Source organism: Tachyglossus aculeatus, chromosome X4 (genome assembly GCF_015852505.1).
Source record: "Tachyglossus aculeatus isolate mTacAcu1 chromosome X4, mTacAcu1.pri, whole genome shotgun sequence".
Lineage (NCBI taxonomy): Eukaryota > Metazoa > Chordata > Mammalia > Monotremata > Tachyglossidae > Tachyglossus > Tachyglossus aculeatus.
The window spans coordinates 6,432,281-6,451,040 of NC_052098.1; the positions used below are offsets into that span (position 1 = coordinate 6,432,281).

An 18,760-nucleotide genomic window follows, 5' to 3' on the forward strand; every position below is an offset into this window, starting at 1 on the left:
CCACAGCAGTAACCCTGGTAAGACACCCCACATTTCTCAGGATCATGAAGAAAAGTGGATAAAGGAAGCAAGGAGAGTAGAATGTAAAATGTAAATCCAAGCATATTCTGACAGCCATGGTTCACACCATACAGTGCAGTTGCTTGGTTATGGACAATTTTACTTTGCAATGAAGAGAAAAGCCCTCGAGAGTTGGCGGTAATTTCTGACACACCATATTGCGAAGCTGTTATTTAGAGAATGAAACATATGCATATAGATTTTTTTTCAAACAAAGATGTTGTTGCTTTAAGTGTAAAACTCACAGCAGTCATATTTTTCACAAACATTGGGCCTGATCCAAGAGGAAAATAACTTAGCTTCCTGCCTCAGTAGACATCCTCTGCCCCACAGCTGTCAGACCCCGTCTGCCCTTCAGGGCTGGGATCCCTCCCTCCACAAAGTCCAGGGAATTTAGCTTTTCCTTCAGAAGTACACGGGACCCATCTTAGGTTCCTGGCCGTGGGTCAAGGATAAGACACAGTGACGTGGGGGATTTTGTGAGGGAACATTTCCACGGACCACTAATCCCGCCCCTCAGCCCACTCCAGGAAGCACGTCAGCATAGCCTCCGTAATGTCAGATGGCATTCCGAGCTTTCCAAACCTCAACAGTGTTCCCGAGGAGAAGAAAAGTGCCCGAAGAATCTCCATATATCAACTCACGATCAGAGCTTGAATACATGGCACACCCTCGGGCAGCGTCTATTAATTGGGCCAACACCCGAGCCAATCAAGAGGGAGGCACTTAAGCCCATATCGTACATGTCCTATTATTTCAGCACTAACTCATACACCTATAAATTCCCTTTTGCCTCCTCCTTCGGTGTGTAAATTATTTTTATATCTGTCTCCCCCACTAAATTGTAAGCTGCTTGAGGGCAGGGGTTGTGTCAACTAACTCTATTGTGCTTTCCCAAGTGCTCAGTACAATGCTCTCTGCGTGTAGTGGGAGCTCAATAAATACCATTTACTGATGGATTGGAAGGAGTTTTGTTAAAAAAAGGCCCTTCTCTGCCAATATCCAAACAGCTGTTCAGTCCACCAAACTTTGATCTCTGAGGCAGGTCCAGACTCCGAGTCCACCATTCTGCATCTCATTTTGTAGGGAGGAAAAAGCCTGCAAAATCCCCCCACAAGCTCTGAATCAGTTTGTTCAGATAAGTAGCCCAACCCCCTAAACAGGGAAAAGAGTTCTCCTCTGGCTGGCTGTACACCAAAGCTATTGACATCTCCCTTTGATTTGCTGAAGGGCATAGACACACAGAGAAGGGAGGGAGAAAGACACAGAAAGGGACAGAGAGACAGAGGGAGAGAGAGACAGACAGAGAAAGAGTGAAAGTAGTGGTATTTATTGAATGCCTATTGGGGGCAAGGCACTTGGGAAAGTACCACAGAAGTGTGGAAGATATGTTCTCTGCTCACAAAGAACTTTTACAAATAATCAGAATAAAGAGAGTGAAAGTGGGAGGCCACTTGCCTGGGTGACCTTGGGCAAATTCACTTAGCTTCTCTGTGCCTCAGTTTCATCTGTAAAATGGGAATTCATTACCTGTTCTCCCTCCTACTTAGACTGTGAGCCCCATATGAGAAAGGGACTAGGTCCAACCTGATTATCTTGTACATACCCTGTGTTCATACTTTCCCAAGTACTTAGTACAATGTTCTGCACACAGGAGGTGCTTAATGAATACCATTGATTGGCACAAAGTAAGCACTAACAAATAGTGCAATTACTATTAGAGTGGACACAGAGACACAGACTGTAGACAAGAATGGACACGTGAATCTTAGAAGACAAGTGAGTCACCAATTCAGTTGGTGAGACTGCATGTCCCATTACATTTTGAAATGTGATCCTGGTAATGCAACAAGGATAAATATATCCACGCTGTGTGGGATGAACTTCCAGGTGTGTGTCAGATAGTGGAGGGTGGGTGAAAAAGGAGCAGAAAGTTACATATCTGTCCAGAGGATTGATTGTAAGGAAAAAAAAATCCCATTTTTCACAAATTATGTTTTTTTTTTCCTGCTGGTAATGCACAGAAGATTAAAGTGAAGTCTATATTTCACAAATGGGAGGACCAAATGATTTAAAACCTTTGTTATAATGACCTACTTTGGACTGAAAAATCAATTTCTTTTACAGCAAGGATCTGTTAATATAGGGAAAGGGGAGAGGGAGGGAACCAGGAAGAGAGAGAGAACATGAATAGAAGGGAGGGAGGAATAGAAGAGAAAAGAGGGAAAAGCTGGGTAGTTTTTTCTGACTTTTTTACTAGCAAGAGGAATTGTAGCAGTTCTCCCTCCCAAGCTGAGGCAACGATGACAAAAAAGAAAAAGGAAAAAAAATGACTAAAAGTTGGAAGGGGTTATTAAAACAGCATTGGCAGCACTGTATTTTAAACTGTTTTTTTATTAACAAACTATTTGTGGAACATTCCTGACAAAATGAAGTGCGCTTAATTATACTGATGTGCTGTTGCCGTGCCGCATCTGAACTGCAGTAAATAGTACCTTGGGTTATAGTGAAGTGGGGTGGAGGGGGCATAGTTTTCCTCTGCTCTTGGCACAAAACTCTCAGTGTTATCACTAGGAGCTGGAGAAATGGAAAAGAAGTGGGAATCTTAGGTGAGTCTGTGGGTTGTCACACAATCAATCAGTCAATATTATTCATTGAACAATAATAATAATAATAATGGTATTTGTTAAGCACTTACTATGTGTCAAGCACTGTTCTAAGCACTGACAAAAGCTAATCAGTTTGGACACAATCCATGTCCCACATGGCACTCACAGTCTTAATCCCCATTTTTCAGATGAAATAAGTGAGGCACAGAAAAGTTGTTTTGTTTTTGTTTTATGGTATTTGGTATGTGCCAGGCACTATACTAAGTTGCTAAGGTAGATACAAGATTGGACACAGTCCATGTCCCAAATGGGGCTCACATTCTTAATCTCCATTTTACAGATGAGGTAACTGAGGCACAGAGAAGTGAGGTGACTTGCCCAAGGTCACACAGCAGACAAGTGACAGAGCCGGGATTAGAACCCAGGTCCTTCTGACTCCCAGGCCCGTGCTCTATCCACTAGGCCACACTGCTTCTCTAATGCCTACTCTGTGCAGAGCATCATACTAAACAGGGTACCTGAGCCCTTTTCTGCTGAGATGATCAAGGGCACAGCTGCTGAACTTCCTGGCTTTCAAAGGGTTAAACCAAATACAATTTGTAGCACAAAAATTAAAATAGTAATAATAATGGCATTTATTAAGCGCTTATTATGTGCAAAGCACTGTTCTAAGTGCTGGGGAGGTTAGAAGGTGATCAGGTTGTCCCTCTGGTGGCTCACAGTCTTAATCCCCATTTTACAGATGAGGGAACAGAGGCACAGAGAAGTTAAGTGACTTGCCCAAAGTCAGACAGCAGACATGTGGCGGAGCAGGGATTTGAACCCATGACCTCTGACTCCAAAGCCCGGGCTCTTTCCACTGAGCCACGCTGCTTCTAACTAACAATGACATAGCAACAGGCATGTTTGGACTGGCAATCTGTACCAGAATGCTGCAGGGCAACTTCAGAACAAGAATAATAACGATAATAATAGTGGTATTTGATAAGCACTCACTCTGTGCCAAGCACTGTACTTAGTCCTGGGGTAGAGATAAGATAGTCAGGTCAGACATAGTCCCAGTTGCACAGGGAGCTCACAGTCCAAGAGGGAGGGAGAACAGGTATTTCATCCCCATTTCACTGATGAAGAAACTGAGGCCCAGAGAAATGAAGTGACTTGCCCAAGGTCACACAGCAGACAAGTGGCAGAGCCAGGATTAGAACACGCAGGTCCTCCAACTCCCAAGCCCAGGCTCTTTCCTCTAGGTCACGCTGGTTCTCAAATGCCCTGGAATTACAATCATACTGGCTAAACTGGCTACAAACTTGCAGCTACTCTTGCTCCCTGCTTAAGTTTCCACGTCTGGGCAGGTGCTTCATTTGGGTGTCAAAACCTTCTGGGGTATGTAGTTTTTGATGAACCAGAATGCTACTCCATCGGTACACATCCCTTCTCCCTAAAATTATCATTATCAAAGGTCAGGGAGGATAATGGTGCTGTTCCACATTGATCAAAACGTCGGGGGAGGACAGGATATGGTGGGAAGATGAGAAGTTCTCTTTTGGACAGGTTACATTTGAAGTGTTTGTGGGACATCCAAGTAGAGAGGTCCTGGAAGCAAAAGGAAATGTGAGACTGTCCCACAAGCCTGTAAACTTGGAATGATCCTTGACTCACCTCAGGATGCTATTTGGTTGGGTGCCATCACTGCCTTTCCTAAGCAAAGCAGCATAACTAGTAGAATGAGCACAAGACTGGAAGTCAGGGGACCTGGGTTCTAACCCCAGCTTCACCACTTTCCTGCTGTGATCTTGAGCAAACCACTTCACTTCCCTGTGACTCAGTTTCTTCATATCTGTAAAAATGGGCATAAGATCGCTTTCTCCCTTCCACTGCAAATTCCGCACATGAACAAAGACAAAGACTGTGTCTAACTTGCTTGTATTGCATCCAGCCCAGTGCCTGTACAGTGCTTGGCACACAGTGAGCACTTAGCAAATACTACAATAATTACTACTATTATTCACAGAAGTAGGAACACGGAGGATAAGAGGAGTCAAGGAAGTCAGTGGTCACAGGAAGGATTGGGTCTCAGGACCTAAAATGTCCAGGCCCAGCCACGGGCCCAGTTTTGAAAAATGTAAAAGGGACATGGCAGCAGAGTTCGTGTCTGTCAAAATGAAACTTGCCCAGATAGACTTTGTAATCACTTCAGCTTCTCTATGGGCTTTAAGGCACTCAATCAGCTCTCCCTCCTACCCGGCCTCGCTCATCTCCCACTTCCTCCAACTTGCACATTTCAGTCCTCTAACACCAATCTACTTATTGAGCCTCAATCTCATCTCTCTCACTGTGGCCTCCTGGCTCACACCCTCCCTCCTGCCTGGAACTCCTTCCCCTTTTACAGCCATCAGACCACCATACTCCCCATCTCCTAATCACATCTCCTCCAGAACGTCTTCCCTGACTAACCTCCCATTCTCCCTCCCTTCTGCGTTGCCTATGCATTTAATAATAATAATAATGATGGCATTTGTTAAGCATTTACTATGTGCAAAGCACTGTTCTAAGCGCTGGGGAGGTTACAAGGTGATCAGATTGTCCCACGGGGTGCTCACAGTTTTAATCCCCATTTTACAGATGAGGTGACTGAGGCACAGAGAAGTTAAGTGACTTACCCAAAGTCACACAGCTGACAGTTGGCGGAGCCGGGATTTGAACCCATGACCTCTGACTCCAAAGCCCGTGCTCTTTCCACTGAGCCATGCTGCATTTACATCCCTTAGAACAGTGCTTTACCTCTCCATCACCTCTCCCTGTCCTACCTCACCTCCCTTCTCTCCTTCTACAGCCCAGCCTGCACCTCCGCTCCTCTGCCACTAATCTCCTCACTGTGCCTCGTTCTGGCCTGTCCCGCTGTCTACCCCCGGCCCACGTCATCCCCCTGGCCTGGAATGCCCTCCCTCCGCACATCTGCCAAGCTAGCTCTCTTCCTCCCTTCAAAGCCCTACTGAGAGCTCACCTCCTCCAGGAGGCCTTCCCAGACTGAGCCCCCTCCTTCCTCTCCTCCTCCTCCCCCTCCCCATCCCCCCTGCCTTACCTCCTTCCCCTCCCCACAGCACCTGTATATATGTATATATGTTTGTATGTATTTATTACTCTATTTATTTATTGTATTTGTACATATTTATTCTATTTATTTTATTTTGTTAATCTGTCTTGTTTTGTTGTCTGTCTCTCCCTTCTAGACTGTGAGCCCGCTGTTGGGTAAGGACCATCTCTATATGTTGCCAGCTTGTACTTCCCAAGCACTTAGTACAGTGCTCTGCACACAGTAAGCGCTCAATAAATATGATTGAATGAATGAATGAATAGTAAGCACTTATTAAATGCTATTATTATTATTATCCCTACCCCCTAAGCACTTTGATATTCACCTCACCCCCACCCCCAGACCCTTATGTACATATCCTTATACTCGGTTGCTTCCGCTATTATCTGTCTCACCTCCTTCACTATTCGCTGTTTGTGGAAAGGATCATATCTACCAACTATATTGTCCCTTTCCAAGTGTTCTATACAGTGCTCTGCACAGAGTAAGCACTCTGTTTATCTGTCTGTCTTGTTTTGTTGTTTGTCTCCCCCTTCTAGACTGTGAGCCCATTGTTGGGTAGGGACCATCTCTATATGTTGCCAACTTGTACTTCCCAAGTGCTTAGTGCAGTGCTCTGCACACAGTAAGAGCTCAATAAATATGATTGAATGAATGAATGAATGAATAAATGCCACTAATTGAAGTGGCTCTCTAGAAGGTACCTGATACTGTAAATGTTAAACGATGACCAAAATAGAAAACATTCCCCATCAGTGATGAAAAGAGGTGATGAATTTAAACTGCATACAAAAGGCTTGGCTTAGCTATGAATAGGGCCAAAATGGCCCATTAGTCATTGCAAAAATCTCACCAGACAGGTGACTGTGTGGGCCAACTTGGGCTCTAAGTGATGCTTCTACCTCTGAGTAGCTAATCAGCATAAGACTAAGAAGAATAATTGTGGTATTTGTCAAGTGCTTACTATGTGCAAAGCACTGTACTCAGCGCTGGGGTAGGTGCAAGGTGCTCTGCACATAGTAAGCGCTCAATAAATACGATTGATGATGATGCAAGACAATCATGTCAGACAGTCCCTGTCCCCTACAGGGTTCTCAGTCTAAGAGGAAGGGAGAACAGGTATCAAATCCCAATATTACAGATGAGGTAACTGAGGCACAGAGAATTGAAGTGACTTGCCCAAGGTCAGCCAAGTCCTCTGATTCCCTGTTCTGTACTCTTTCCACGGGGCTATGCTGCATCTCCTTGTTCTTCCTCCTCCATTATGTGAAAGCCCCCTCTGAGGACCATTTAGTACAGTGCTCTAGAAATAGTAGGCCCTCAATAAATTCCACTGATGGATCGATTGAGCAGTGCTGTCAACTATAATGGGAAAGGTAGGAGGAGGAATGTTAGTACAATCACTCATCCTAACCCGACTGGATTACTGCATCAGCCTCCTTCTTGACCTCCTCTCTCTCCCCACTTCAGTCCATACTTCACTCCGCTGCCCGGATTATCTTTCTACAGAAACGTTCTGGGAATGTTAGTCCCCTCCTCAAAAATCTCCAGTGGTTGCCTATCAACCTCCATATCAAGCAAAAACTCTTCACTATTGGCTTCAAAGCTCTCCATCACCTTGCCCCCTCTTACCTCACCTCCCTTCTCTCCTTCTACATCCCAGCCCACAGACTCCGCTTCTCTGGTACTAACCTTCTCACTGTACCTCGTTCTTGCCTGTCCCTACATCGACCCCTGGCCCGGGTCCTACCTCTGGCCTGGGTCGCCCTTTCTCCTCAAATCTGCCAAACAATCACACTTCCCTCCTTCAAAGCCCTACTGATGACTCACCTTGTCCAAGAGGCCTTCCCAGACTAAGCCCCCCCTTTTCCTCAGCTTCCCCTCCCCTCCCCATCACCTTGACTCACTCCCTTTCCTCTACCCCGGCTCCTACTAGAATTCTAGTTATTTATATTGATGTTGTTCACTTGTTTTGATGTGCATATATCTATAATTCTATTTATTTATATTGACACCAGTTTACTTGTTTTGATGTCTGTCTCCCCCCTTCTAGACTGTAAACCTGGTGTGGGCAGGGATTGTCTCTCTTTATTGCTGAATTGTACTTTCCAAGTGCTTAGTACAGTGCTCTGCACACAGTAAGTGCTCAATAAATACGATTGAATGAATGAATGAATGGGTTTGGAGGAGAAGGAGGAGTTCAGTTTGATCCACATTGCGCTCCAAGTGCCGGCAGAGAATATCAGAAAGAACTTTATGGAAGTGAGGGTTGTCAGAAAAAGAGGAATGAATTTTCCTGGAGCAGGGGGGAAGGCTTTAAAAGCAAGCTAATGCAGCATCTGCCTAGGATGGTTCTGCTGGGGTCCTGCTGAGGGAAACGCTAAGTGAGTTCTCAAAGCCCCTTTCAGCTCTATGATTCTTTTGTACCTCAACTGGCTTTGACGCACACCAGTCAAAAGCCTCAGCAGAGGCCTGAAAAAATTGCGGAGACTCAACAAACCACTCAGGCTTAAAGTGGCGTGAGACGCATTGAAGTAAGGTGGGATGGCTCAGCTCAACGCTCTCCCTTCAGTTCATTCATTCATTCAATCGTATTTATTGAGTGCTTACTGTGTTCTTCTCTGCCCATTAAAAAGGGGAAGCAAGCAGCCCCTAGCTTGTCAGACCGGTATCCTTCCCTTGTCCCTGAGGTCCCTTGCAGAGGTTGATGGATTTGAAAGGGTGGGCGAGGGGAGAGGAAGGGGTGGTAAAGAAAGGAAAACAAGTGGGAGAAAAGGATGCCTTCAAACATGCCCACGTCTCTCCCATCCTAAAAAAACCCTCTCTTGACTCCACCTCACCTTCTAGTTATCGCCCTATCTCCCTCCTACCATTCTTTTCCAAACTCCTTGAACAAGTCGTCTACACACGCTGCCACGAATTCCTCAACGCCAACTCTCTCCTTGACCCCCTCCGATCTGGCTTCCGTCCCCTACATTCCACGGAAACTGCCCTCTCAAAGGTCACCAATGACCTCCTGCTTGCCAAATCCAATGGCTCCTACTCTATCCTAATACTCTTCGACCTCTCAGCTGCCTTCGACACTGTGGACCACCCCCTTCTCCTCAACATGCTATCCAACCTTGGCTTCACAGACTCCGTCCTCTCCTGGTTCTCCTCTTATCTCTCTGGCCATTCATTCTCAGTCTCTTTTGCAGGCTCCTCCTCCCCCTCCCATCCCCTTACTGTAGGGGTTCCTCAAGGTTCAGCTCTTGGTCCCCTTCTGTTCTCGATCTACACTCACTTCCTTCAAGGCCCTACTGAGAGCTCACCTCCTCCAGGAGGCCTTCCCAGACTGAGACCCCTCCTTCCTCTCCCCCTCCTCCCCCTCTCCACCCCCCGCCTTACCTCCTTTCCTTCCCCACAGCACATGTATATATGTATATATGTTTGTACGTATTTATTACTCTATTTATTTTACTTGTACATATCTAGTCTATTTATTTTATTTTGTTAATATGTTTGGTTTTGTTCTCTGTCTCCCCCTTCTAGACTGTGAGCCCACTGTTGGGTAGGGAACGTCTCTATATGTTGCCAACTTGTACTTCCCAAGTGCTTCGTACAGTGCTCTGCACACAGTAAGCGCTCAATAAATACGATTGATTGATTGATTGATTGCTGACTTCATTCGCTCCCACGGCTTCAACTATCATCTCTACGCTGATGACACCCAAATCTACATCTCTGCCCCAGCTCTCTCTCCCTCCCTCCAGGCTCGCATCTCCTCCTGCCTTCAGGACATCTCCATCTGGATGTCTGCCCACCGCCTAAAACTCAACATGTCCAAGACTGAACTCCTTGTCTTCCCTCCCAAACCCTGCGCTCTTCCTGACTTTCCCATCACTATTGACAGCACTACCATCCTTCCCGTCTCACAAGCCCACAACCTTGGTGTCATCCTCGACGCCGCTCTCTCGTTCACCCCTCACATCCAAGCCGTCACCAAAACCTGCCGGTCTCACCTCCGCAACATTGCCAAGATCCGCCCTTTCCTCTCCATCCAAACCACTACCCTGCTAGTTCAGTCTCTCATCCTATCCCCTCTGGATTACTGTATCAGCCTCCGCTCCGATCTCCCATCCTCCTGTCTCTCCCCACTTCAATCCATACTTCACGCCGCTGCCCGGATTGTCTTTGTCCAGAAACGCTCTGGACATGTTACTCCCCTCCTCAAAAATCTCCAGTGGCTACCAATCAACCTACGCATCAGGCAAAAACTCCTCACCCTCGGCTTCAAGGCTCTCCATCACCTCGCCCCCTCCTACCTCACCTCCCTTCTCTCCTTCTACAGCCCAGCCCGCACCCTCCGCTCCTCTGCTGCTAATCTCCTCACCATGCCTCGTTCTCGCCTGTCCCACCGCTGACCCCCGGCCCACGTCATCCCCGTGGCCTGGAATGCCCTCCCTCCGCACATCCGCCAAGCTAGCTCTCTTCCTCCCTTCAAGGCCCTATTGAGAGCTCACCTCCTCCAGGAGGCCTTCCCAGACTGAGCCCCCTCCTTCCTCTCCCCCTCCTCCCCCTCTCCCCACCTTACCTCCTTCCCCTCCCCACAGCACCTGTATATATGTATATGTTTGTACATATTTATTACTCTATTTTATTTGTACATATGTATTATATTTATTTTATTTTGTTAATATGTTTTGTTTTGTTCTCTGTCTCCTCCTTCTAGACTGTGAGCCCACTGTTGGGTAGGGACCATCTTTATATGTTGCCAACTTGTACTTCCCAAGCACTTAGTACAGTGCTCTGCACACAGTAAGCACTCAATAAATATGATTGAATGAATGAATGAATGAATGAATGAAAGAATGCAAATGAGATGAAAGTGAAAAATGAGTAAATCAGACCAAGAAGGCCTCTGTACCAAATTGCAGGAGAAGGGAGAGGGCGGAGTCAGGTCCAGAAAAGGAAGAGGATTTAGTGAAGTGAGGCTTACGTACTAAATGAGCTTTATAAATTCCCACAAATGCCAAAAAGATCTCTATGTGTATACAGGGCTTTAAAAAGTCACAGAAGGAAATAGGAAATGAATTCAACTCACTTGCTTTCTGAGCTGTGGATTTTTGTTATTATTTTTTTCAGGAAAAGCAGATAAATGCCGCTAACAGAGCTCTTCGCAATGTTTCAGAATGAATAAATAAAACCCACCCTGCTAACTTTTTTGTATTATTATGTCTGTCTCTGACTTTTTAAATACTTTCCTTAAAAATGTCTTCATGCTTCTCCTTCCCTGAATGGTTTAGAGTCTCGCCTGCTGAAATTCCACCGGAGACCTGCAAACCACGTTGCATCTTGATGATTTGGTAGCCGCTTTTACGCGGCCCAGCGGAAGGCAATGTGTTAGCATCGCTCTTGCTTGGAGGAGAGTTTATTAGCAAGCCCTCCCCTGCCTCACTGGCAGGGAGATGTGATCGGAAGAGATTTCACAGAATCTGTCAGCGGGAGGTTGGAGTGAGCGTGTGTTCGGTGAACAGAGGCACCTGTGACCTCCAGACCCGCAGCGACAACAAACCAGACCACCTCTTTTCCTCCAGATCACTGGAACCTTCATTTTTTTGCCAGATTGGGGAAAAGGAAAGGTGGGAACGGGGGGCAGGATGAAGAATAATATGTGTTTTGCAGCCTCAGTAATTAGTCCTGGAGGATTTCTCCAACTGCTACTGTTGGCAGGGATTTGTTAAGGAAAGAGAGTCACCAGCCTTGCTTGACATGCTGACGGTGGAGCCTGCTTTCTACTTGAAATTCAAATGAGTGCCGCTCTGACCTTTACTGTCACATTTTTTATTTCAGAGACAGTTTACAAGGCCTTTCCACCATGAGGGTCATGTTTTAGTTTAAACAGAAATACTCTCGTAGGTGTTAGATGTGAGTTAATGATTACACTGAAATCATTCTAATTAGGCTCTGTTGTTACATGCTGCCCTTTGGGGGCTGCTGCTGTTGTCACATAAAGTATTTTGTAGAAAAATAATTGGTCTGAGATCTCCTGGTCCTCACCACCCGACCCACTCCCAACTATCTTTTTTTCCATTATTGATCTTTTTGGCACTCGATCATCGGGAAGGCTCTTCCGGACTCATGGTTGACACAGGCCCTTCGTTTTGTACACCCCTCAGGGAAGAAGGGGAGCTGGGTGGAGGTTGAATAGTTTTTCAGGAATGATTCTTTTTTGAAGTTAAACCTGGAAAAGAGACCCTCCATTTGCTTCCAGCTTCTCCTAGACCCCTGAGAGGATAAAGGGAGAGAGGCAGTCTCAGGCAGTCTCCCTGAGAATTTTCTATGAGAAGTACATCCAGGGTTTTGAGATAGTTGAGAGAGTTATGGGTCCGTTTACATGTGATTTGTACATGATTTGCATTAGCCTCACCTAAACCGTGCACTCTCTTCACAGGCAATTTGCAGGGTCCGGTCTCATCATTTTTCCCATGAGGGTTGCCATTTCTTGACGTCTGTCATTTCTGTTCCTTTTTACCCACCTATCTTAATTGACCCAGACCCTTACAGCACAGTAAGGTGGTACCAAGCATCACGGAAGGAAGGGGGAGACGAGACCTATGCAAATCTTCATGGGGAACGTACCGTGATCCTATTTAGACTGTGAGCTCCATGTGGGACCTTATTACCTTATATAATAATAATGATGGCATTTATTAATCACTTACTATGTGCAAAGCACTATTCTAAGCACTGGGGAGATTACAAGGTGATCAGATTGTCCCACGGGGGCTCACAGTCTTAATCCTCATTTTACAGATGAGATAACTGAGGCACAGAGAAGTTAAGTGGGTTGCCTAAAGTCACACATCTGACAAGTGGCAGAGCCGGGATTTGAACCCATGATCTCTGACTCCAAAGCCCGTGCTCTTTCCACTGAGCCACGCTGCTTCTCTATACTCCAGTATATACTTATATATATTCCAGTGCTTGGCACACAGTAAGCACTTAACACGTAAACTCGTCTCTAGACTGGAAGCTCATTGTGGGCAGGGCATGAGTCTGTTTATTGTTGTATTGTACTCTCCCAAGCACTTGGTACAGTGCTCTGCACACAGTAAGCACTCAATACAACTGAATCAACTACTGTTCTCATTAAAGAGCTCCTGAAGCGTGGCTTCCAACAGAGTGACACAAGGTGAAACGGATGGCTGCTGCTGTCTGACCACCACTAACCAGGTCAGTCTGCTCAAAGTGGATGCCCGCCGGTGCTTCACCTTTATGCCGCTGTGTTGGAGGTCACAAACCATGAGCTTTTCAAATAATAATAACTGTAACATTTGTTAAGTGCTTACTAGGTGCCAAGCACTGTTCTCAGCACTGAAGTATATACAAGGTAATCGGGTCCCACAAGGGGCTCACAGTTTAAGTGGGAGGAAGAAGGGTATTGAATCCCCATTTTGCAGATGAGGGAACTGAGGCACAGAGAAGTGAAGTGACTTGCCCAAGGTCACACAGCAGGTAAGTGGAAGAGCTGGGATTAGAACCCAGGTCCTCTGACTCCCAGGCTTGTGTTCTTTCCACTAGGCCACGCTGCCTCTGTCAAGGGTCAACAACACAGGCCTGGGAGTCAGAGAACCTGGGTTCTAACCCCAGCTCTGCCAATTGCATGCTGTGCTACCTTGGGCAAACCACTTCACTTCTAGAACAGTGCTTGGCACATAGTAAGCACTTAACAGATACAATCATTATTATTCTCTGTGTCTCCATTACATCAGCTGTAAAATGGGGAATACCTACTCCCCCTTCTACTTAGACTGTGAGTCCCATACAGGAAAGGGACTGTGTCCAACCTACCAACTTGTATCTATCCCAGTGCTTAAAACAGTGTTTGATACATAGTAAGCACTTAGCAAATACCATTAAAAAAAATCCTGGCTCTGCCACTTGTCTGCTGTGTGACCTTGGGCAAGTCATTTCACTGAGCCTCAGTTTCCTCAGCTGTAAAATGGGGATTTGAGCGTTTAGTACAGTGCTCTGCACACAGTAAGCGCTCAATAAATACGATTGATGATGATGATGATTTGATACCTTTTCTCCCTCCTACTTTGACTGCAAACCCCATGTGGGACAGAAATGGGATCCAGCCTGATCATCTCCGTACTTGCATCATCATAGTGCTTAATAAATACCACAATTATGCTTAATAAATACCACAATTATTTCTAACATTATTTGAGCCTCTTAATGTCACTAGGACTGGGGGGGAATTGCTGGATCATAAGTCGGAGATCTTGTGGCCTATTAGTATTTATTGTTTTTATTTTATTTTAGTACTTCGTTTATTTGTACTGATGTCTGTCTCCCTCCCTCTAGACTGTAAGCTCGTTGTGGGTAGGGAATATGTCCGTTTGTTGAATTGTACTCTCTCAAGCTCTTAGTACATTGCTCTGCACAGAGTAAGTGTTCAATAAATACAATTGAATTGAATCAGTAGGTCCCAAATATCCTGCTGCTTCCCCCTACCTGTAATTTATTTTAATACCTGTCTCCCTGGTAGATTTTAAGGGCCATGCAGGCAAGGATTGTGTCTAACGAGTGCTTGGTTTAGTGTTCCTCATACAGTAGAATGCTCAACAAATGCCACTGACTGTCAGCTCAACTAAGAATTAATTCCTATTCTCTGAGTCTGAGCTTCTGCTTTTCTACTGGTTCACTCAAGGTCTACCTATATTTTTGTTGGTGTTTAGAAAGAAAATACATCCATGGACTGTCAAAAAAAAATTCCCTTCTTGTCCAAACAATTAATTGAGTTGATATAATGAAATCATCAAGCATTTTGGCCTGGCGACTACCACTGCCCTCTTGTTGTAAGCTCTACGGTGCTAACACCTTGGTCGCTGCCTAAACAAGGCATCAATAATTAAATTCCCATTTATAAAGAGAGGAAATTATTCATGCCATCAACATTCCCCATCAATAACAAGAGTAAACCTATCTCATTACCCCATCGCACTGTGTGCAAACAGAACTGCCCGTTGTTGACAATAAATATTTGATAAGTGAGGAAACAGGAAGGATAAACCAAGGATGTCGAGAGTGGCTGCTTGATCGATGCCACCAGAATTGACCCATGTGGCTATGGTTTACCCTGTTTATACCTCAACTTATTTTCTTTTCAATTTAACTGGAAACTGATCCCAGCTGCATTGGAAGTAGTTTGTCTGCTCACAAGGTCACTGAGGCTCACTTGCTCTCACAAGTCCTTGCTATTCTTCACATGCCTTCCTAATAGACCCCGACCTAGCTGTGGGAATCTACTGCCATTAAAGTACCCCATTAACAGTCCACATTTAGACAGGCAATCAATCAAAGACATTTACTGAGCTCTTGCTGTGCGCAGAGCACTGCATACAGTGCTTAGCACCGTCCTAAGTAGATTTCGCTCTTCATGCGGACATCTTTTAGTAAACAACAGTTCACCGATCCAGGTATGGTACAAAACGCAGCTGAAAAAGCTGTTCTGGCTTTTGCACATGACTTCGCTTTCTGTCTCTGTGTGACCTTCCTACACCTGGTTCTCTTCACAAAGGGGTAGTGAATAATAACTGGTGATTCCAGATTGCAGCAGCTGGTGTTACTCAAATCCAAAGTATACCAACCTGACGGGTACATTTAGGCAAAAATACAACCAAGTTTCCCTGTCCTAGCCTATTCATAACCCGTGGACACCACCAGCATCTGAGAAATTCTTCGTCAAATCACCTCTGTTCAAAAAGCATTTCGGTTCCAAGTTAAATGCAAAAGTCTTGGAAGGCAGCCAATTTCCACTTATCAATGTAACAAATAATGTGTACCCATTGCTTTATTTCCCTAAATTGTTTTCCATCTTCAAGACACGTGAGAGCAATGTTGTTCACATCTTAATTTTGTGCTAATTTCTCTGTGACAATTTTTCCCCCACTGTGGGTTTCAGCTTATTCCTTATTAGGATCACATCTCCTCCAAGGGGCTTTCCCCAATTAAGCCCTCTTTATCCCAGCTCGCTCTCCCTTTTGGGCCATCTATGCACTTGGACCCCTTCAGGGTCGCACCTGGAGAGTTTCCAGTACTCTACCAGTCAGATACAGGAGGGAGAGTCGAGTAGAGGCCTATCCATTCCATTCCTAGCTTGGGCAGTGGCTAGCGAGTGGAAGGCAATCTGCTACAAGCCAAAACTCACCCATGCTGGGCAGCAGTGGCATGGTAGAGAGTCCAGGGTGGAGACTCGAGTTTACTGTGAAGAAGGTGGCGATGGTAAACTGATTCCTTATTTTTACCAAGAAAACTCTACGGATCCACTACCAGCACGATTGCAGATGGAGAGCGGGGCGTTCTGGGAGAGACGTGTCCATGGTGTCGCTATGAGTTGTAAATGACTTGACAAAAATGCACTTGGACCTGTGACCTTTGGACATTTGATATGTGCCCCACCTCCAACCACACATCACAAATGTACGTATCTTTAAATTGTATATTATAAATTACTGATTTATTCATATTAATGTCTGTCTCTCCCTCTAAATTGTAAGCTTGTTATGGCAAGGGAATGTGTCTGCTAATTCTGTTGTATTGTACTCTCCCAAGTGCTTAGTACAGTGCTCTGCATATAGTAAGTACTCAATGAAAACCATCGATTGATTGATTGATTCCTGCTACTAGCCTTAGACAGCTTCAGCAAGCTGCTGATGCTTTTAGTGAAGTGAGTTTGTCTGCCCAGATTGAAATTCATTTCCTCATGTTTTTAGCTATAGACAAGGGAGACTGAAATGCTTCACTGCCAACAAGTTTGAACATGACCCAGTCCAAGGCAGAAACTCAGTTTCCTCTAAGATGGCTGGAAAACTAAAATAGGACATGTCTGAGAGAGGGAAGACAGAGAAAGGTGGTTTGAAATCTTTGAAAACCTGGACACATCGGGAAGCGTACTCACCCCGCCCCAGTCAACGCATTGCTTTATTTTATATAGTTCTTGTTTCCCGTTTTTATCGTCACTCTGTTGTCAAGGAATTGATTCTGAAATGAAATGCACCAGGCTGTTTTCCTATGCTCTAGTTTTTCTGTCATCACCGTGCTCCATTTATTTATTTATTTACATTAATGTCTGTCTCCCCTCCGGTCTGTAAGCTCATTGTGGGCAGGGTATGTGTCTGTTATACTGTACTCTCCAAAGTGCTTAGTACAGTTCTCTCCACACAGTAAGTGCTCAATACATACAATTGACTGATTCACTATAACATCCCCACTTTAAAGCCTTAAAGTGGCACATCTCCTTCAAGAAGCCTTCCCTGACTAAGCCTCCCTTCCTCTTTTCCCACTCCCTTCTTGGAGCTCTTACTTGCTCCTTCATTCATCCTCCCTCCCAACCCCACAGCACATATGTATATATCTGCATATATCTGTAATTTATTTATTGATCTATTTATTTATATATTGTCTATCTCCTCCTCTAGACTGTGAGCTCATTGTGGGCAGGAATGTGTCTGTTGTTATATTGTACTCTCCCAAGCACTTAGTACAGTGCTTTTCACACAGTAAGCACTCAATAAATGCTATTGAATATTCCCTCCACACCCTACCCACTCCATCCAGTTTGTCCAATCCCTACTGGACTTCTTCTCCCCCAGCTAGAATTCCTCCTTCCACCCTCAAAGACTTCCTAAAGCTCCAATTCTTCCAATCAATCAATGGTATTTATTGAGTGCTTATTCTGTGCAGAACACTGTACTAAGTGCTTGGGAGAGTACAATACAGATGAGTTGGTAGACAAGTTCTCTGCCCACAAGGAGCTCACAGAGGAAGAGAGTAAGTTAAGATGAAGTTAAGTGATTCCCACCACTGACAACCCCCCTGTTCAATGACCAACTCACACACTTTTCAGCACAAAGCTGTAAACATTAAAACTTACCCCTGAATGTAAAATGTTTTAAATTATTCATTTCATTTATACATGCTGAACAACACCTGTTCTGTGTGCATCTGCATAGATAAATTAATCAAATCAATCCATGGTATTTATTGGGTGCTTACTGTATGCAGAGCACTGTACTAAGCACTTGAAAAAGTACAGTACTAGCGAGTTGGTAGTACTGTCCACAGGGAGCTTACAGCAAACAGGGGGAGACCGACAAAAAAATAAATTACAGATAGGGGAAATAGTAGAGTGTAAGGATATTTTCTCAAGTGCCATGAAGCTGGGGTGACTATCAAAGTGCTTGCGAAATAAATCACCTCAGCACTCTATTTAGCTCATCTACAGCAGCCACATCAATTACCGGTCTCCCAGTTGCCAGATGTCCCCAAATACAAATCCAAGGAATTGAATGATCAATGGGCTGACAGATGGGTTTGGTTTTCAGGGCTGGGGAACCTTGACTGCAGAAGATACTCACCATCACAAGGGAAGCAGCATGGCCTAGTGAATACCACATGGGCCTGGGAGTCAGAAGGACCTGGGTTCAAATTCCAGCTCTGCCACTTTTCTGCCATGCGACCTTGGACAAGTCACTTCACTTCTCTGTGCCTCAATTACCTCATCTGTAAAATGGGGATTAAGACTGTGAGCCCCATGTAGGACAGGGACTGTTAACAACCTTGGTGTCATCCTCGACCCTGCTCTCTCATTCACCCCTCACATCCAATCCGTCACCAAAAACTGCCAGTCTCACCTCCGCAACATTGCCAAGATACGCCCTTTCCTCTCCATCCAAACCGCTACTGCTGGTTCAATATCTCATCCTATCCCAACTGGATTTCTGCATCAGCCTCCTCTCTGATCTCCCATCCTCCTGTCTCTTCCCACTTCAATCTATACTTCACACTGCTGCCCGGATCATTTTTGTGCAGAAACGCTCTGGGCATGTTACTCCCCTCCTCAAAAATCTCCAGTGGCTACCCGTCAACCTACGCATCAGGCAAAAACTCCTCACTCTCGGCTTCAAGGCTCTCCATCACCTCGCCCCCTCCTACGTCACCTCCTTTC

General features: G+C 45.2%; 1 non-coding gene across 1 annotated transcript; it reads left to right on the top strand.

Annotated features, from left to right (window-relative positions):
- Nucleotides 1-15,815: 15,815 nt before the first annotated feature.
- LOC119948489 lies at nucleotides 15,816-15,951 on the top strand. The gene has a single exon (XR_005456881.1). It is a non-coding gene; the product is annotated as a small nucleolar RNA SNORA7 (small nucleolar RNA).
- The last annotated feature ends 2,809 nt before the right edge of the window (nucleotides 15,952-18,760 follow it).